This window comes from Quercus lobata, chromosome 2 (genome assembly GCF_001633185.2).
Source record: "Quercus lobata isolate SW786 chromosome 2, ValleyOak3.0 Primary Assembly, whole genome shotgun sequence".
NCBI classification, from domain to species: domain Eukaryota; kingdom Viridiplantae; phylum Streptophyta; class Magnoliopsida; order Fagales; family Fagaceae; genus Quercus; species Quercus lobata.
Genome location: NC_044905.1, coordinates 42,846,312 through 42,851,250, shown reverse-complemented (window position 1 = coordinate 42,851,250; position 4,939 = coordinate 42,846,312). Strand labels below are relative to the sequence as shown.

The window sequence follows — 4,939 nt, the reverse complement described above, 5'->3', positions numbered from 1 at the left end:
CAACTCCTTTGGATGCTTGTGAGGATCTTCACCTACAAGGCCATGAAAAGTGGGCAAGAGATGTATTAGTCCAGATTTTAATTCAAAAATAGTAGTAGCATCTAAAGTAGAGAATGTTATGCACAAGGGTTATTGATTCAAATCAGGGGCAACAGGCTCCTTCAAAGTTTGATTTCAGCCATGACTTCATCCTCTTCTAAATCAAAATCGCTAGCAAACAGGGAATCAAAAGCTAGATTGTGCTCTTTAGAATTTTTCCTTGCTTCCCTCCTTAACCTACGCAAAGCTCTCTCTATTTCTAGATTGTACTGCAAATCACCTTGATTAGAAGATTGAGTTACAGTCATAAACAATCAAGGAAACTCTAATAAACCATGAAAAACAAACCAGGAAAAATCTATAGTAATGAAAATGAATCAAAATTAAACGCTAAAACACAAAAAACACTTAAAAACCCTAGAAAACAGTGGAATCTAGCCTTGAAAGGCTGGGGCTTGTAATCCAAAGGATCAACTAGTCTTGCTCAGAGCATCGTTTACCTTTAGAAAACTATACTATCAAGGCCTACTTCTACTGCAATCAGAATTCTGCCAAAACCGTAACTATCAAAAACTAACGATTTTTTTTTTTTTTTTTTTTTTTTGAAAATTTCAAGAATGAAATAAGGTTCACAAGAAGTAAAAAGAAAATCAACTAGAATCACTCCCCAGCAACGGCGCCAAAATTTGGTGTGCTGTCGTAGGCAACGAAAAATAAAACCTATACTCCTAAAAATATATGTAGTAGTGCGAGTAACGATCGTTCCCACGGAGAGTATCCAGCCTAGTTTTATGCTACGTGAACAAGGACGGGGGGGGGGGTGGAGTATAATGAAAAAAATTTTAAGAAATAAAACAACTAAGGTTCAATTCAAATTAAAGTATCGAAATTAATCAAAAGAACAAACCTTGGTCTAAGTCAACATCCACCATCAGAATTTTACAACTGATCATCGATGCAAGTATATATCAATTCACACTTTGAATATTCACAGTTGGAACTATTTTCTTATCTCTCCTTAGACGTAGTTAATTAGAAAACAAGTGATCTAATAAACTCTAACTACTAAACAACCCAAGACAAGCGCTAAATGTTTAATCTAGTAGCAGCCTTAAGAATTAGAGAGATTGATGAAACTAAACAACACAAACACAAGCGGTTGTATTTAATTTAGTCGAGTGTTCTTCCTAAGATCTAATAATTTATGACACAGCAAATCATTAAATCTTGGTTGCTTCACAAGTTAGAGAGATCAAACAATTACGGATTTGATATCTAACCTAGCAGTAGATTGCAATGAACAATAAACTAGTAGGCCTCCTAGTAATTAAACGAGACAATCATGAAAATAGGCACAAAATAATATCCGATATTCAAAGCATAAATTGAACAATAAAAAAAAATTAGATCTCACAGTTTTATTGATTCCCAGGCTTCAGTTTCCTTCGACCTAGTATAAAAGTTTAGCCAAGTAGGGCCAGGATGAAAACTCAAAGGAGAAAATCATAGAAGAGGGGAGAGAGAGGCATGTGTGTCCAATTCTGATTTCTCCTCCCCCTTTTACACGTAATTCCCCCTTTCCCAAGCCTACAAAATCTCCTAAAAATATTCTCAATAATAATATCCAAATCTAACTAATTAAGGAAAATACTAAAAATAAAACAAAGCCCTAATATAACTAGGAAAGTGGTGTTTTCCAGCTGGAAATTTCGTGCACCAGATCTGGAAGCTTCTGAAAATAAACCCCATTAGATCTGCGTATTAGAATTGCAGGCAAAGGAACATTCCAGAACGTCAGCAGTGCAGGTGCAGCAACTTTAAGCCCGATTTCGACCTTGATGCAGCCCGTATCTCTCAAAACTCAAAACATGAAAGTTGTAGAGCTTTGTCTTGGAGTTCCATAGCATCTTGAATTATCTCAATCAGAGTTGGGATGAGAGAGTTATTCCCAGATTACGAAGCAATGTCAAAGCTGTCCAGAATTGCCCAATTAGCTACGTTTTGCACTTAACACCTCCATTTGCATCATAAATCAAAATATAAGAATAATGAGTACATTTAGGCACCAAATAAATATAAAAGACTAAACATTAAGGGAGAAAAATATGACAATTTTCATTCTCATCACACCGGCTTCTCCATTAGATATTTCAAAGGATCCATTCCTGCAAGCAACAAGACCTTGAAAGCAAGCATGTAATGTCTAAGTTTTCGGGTAACCCATACAAGTGCTACATAGGTCTTCTCAAGTGCTGTATACTTCTCTTCATAAGCCAACATCTTCTTGCTAATATAATAAATTCCATTCTCTTTTCTAGACTCTTTTAGATATTGAGCAAGCAAAGCCCCCATTGCTGTATCCATGGTTGTGAGATATAACAATAATGGCTTTTTAGGTACCGGTGAAACCAGTATCGGTGGCTTCATCAAATAACTCTTAATCATCTCAAATACTTCTTGGCATTGTTCATTCCACATTGTGGGAACTTCTTTCTTGAGCAATCGAAAAAGTAGTTCACATATCATGTGAGCTGGGTAAAACTGCTTATGTATTGTATCCTTCCTAAGAACCCTCAGATCTCCTTCTTAGTCCTTGGAGGCTTCATCTCTACAATTGCCTTGATCTTCTCGGGATCCACCTTAATTCCTCTCTAACTTACCATAAACCCCAACAATTTTTCGGATGTCACGCCGAAAGTGCACTTTTTCGAATTCAACTGCAACTTACAAAAATGAATTCTCTCAAAGAACTTCCGTAAAGCTAGTATGTGCCCTTGGTCTTTGGATTCCACTATCATGTCATCCACATAAACTTTTACTTCCTTGTGTATCAAATCATGCAACAAAGTAGTGGCTGCCTGCTAGTAAGTGGCACCAACATTCTTAAGGCCAAATGGCATGACCTTGTAGTAATAGGTCACCCATGGAGTAATGAAGGATGTCTTCTCCATATCTTCTAGAGCCATCTTTATCTGGTTGTATCTTGAAAAGCCATCCATGAATGATAGCAATGCATGTCCTGTCGTATTATCGACCAAAATATCAATATGAGGCAAGGGAAAATCATCCTTTGGGCTACCCTTATTAAGGTCTCTGAAATTTACACACATTGCACCTTCCCATCCTTCTTCGGGACTAGAACCACATTAGCTAACCATTTAGGGTAGTTTACCACCCTCAAGAATCCTGCATTATAATGTTTCTTGACTTCTTCCTTAATCTTGAGAGTCTACTCTGGCTTCATCCTTCTTAGCTTTTGCTTGATTGGCTTCATGGTTGGGTCTGTAGTAATGCAATGTTGCACTATATCTATATCAATCCAGAGCATGTCCTTGTATGACCATGCAAACACCTCTTCGAATTCCTTCAGTAGTGTGACTAATGCATCATTCTCGGAGGAGGTTAAGGTATTACCAATTTAGACCATCTTAGGTTCATCATCAGTTTCCAGGTTAACAGATTGGGTTTCTTCTTTTATAGGTTCTACATGTCCTTGTTTTAATTCCTAATTATTAAAATTTTCTTTACTAATTTCTGAAATAAAAAAATTCAAAGCCTACAAATAAGTAGAATCAAAAATCACATTATAAGGAGTAGAGTTCTTAGCAAACTCAACAGGAATTGACTCTATAGGAATAGAAACACGATCACAAACAGACTTAACAGGAATAAAAATACTAGCAAAGATATACTCAATGGGGATAGAAACAATGTTTTTGGCAGGAGTGAATGGCTCGATGGTCTTGATCTTCTCCAGATGGTCTTCCATGGGATGGGCAGCTCCCTCCCATGCCTAGTTCTTCAACTTAGTTGTGGCTTCAACAATGGTAGCTAACTCCTAGTGAGTTCCTTCTTCCTTCAATGTCAACACTTTGGGGTCTTCATCCATATAATCTGGGCTTTCACCATCAACTTCCATATCTACAAGCTTGTCAAATGCATAGCCATCCAGGCGCTTTATGTTGTCCATCCACTCCCTAAATAAATCTTGCCTCCCTTTTTTGCTTGGGCGGACATATTAGGGGAAGTATTTTGACTCGCTTCTCTTATCTTCATCTTCAAAATCCTCCAAAGTTAAGTTTCTGAAGCTATGGATCATTAGATTTCTATCAAGTGTCACCAATCTTGCATCTATATCATCTTCTTCATTAGTGTATGTAGTCAATGAGCCAAACTCTAAATTATGAAATGAACCAAGCTTGGGAATCTCCCTACCATACTTATCATATCTAGGCCTTGATTTTAAACTAGCATCTGTAATGCAACTCTAATCCGAAGGTCGTCCATAAGGGTATTCATCATAGTCTCCACCTATAGGTTTTGCATCATCTCTATGTCTCCATCACAATAGTCCACATTGTCATCAAAATTGTCTTCATAGAAGGCTCCTGCATCTTCATCCTCTCTATCACTAAGGGCTTCACCCTTATCATTACCGCTATCTCGACTATCATAGTCTTCACTGTTACTTCCTTCACTATCATTGTCATCATTGCTATTGTCTCCACCATTACTATCTTCACTATCATCACTATTGCTACCACTACAATTATCATCTTTACTTCCGGTACCTTCATTATCATCACTAGGGGCTTCTCTCCCCCTTCACCATCCGTTCTTGCTTCATATGGGTTCTTCAATGCATGTTGGTAAGCCTCACAGTATTCTTCCTCTTCTATGTTAAAGATAGCATCTCCCAACAATGTAGTCATTACATCAGGATATATGTAATCTGCCCAATCATTCGGGACCTAATTTGTATCTTTCTCCCTCAATTCTGGAAGCTTATTGTCACAATCAAGAAATAATTCAAATCTAGGCACCATTGTTTTCGACTCAGGATCGTATCTCGGTTTAGGAAATCCCCAATAACATTGACTATTTCTAGCTTTGACAAACT

General features: G+C 37.3%; 1 pseudogene; it reads right to left on the bottom strand.

The window, feature by feature from the left end:
• The window catches only part of LOC115964736, a 4,553-nt pseudogene extending 2,036 nt beyond the window's left edge, over positions 1-2,517 (bottom strand).
• Positions 2,518-4,939: the final 2,422 nt, after the last annotated feature.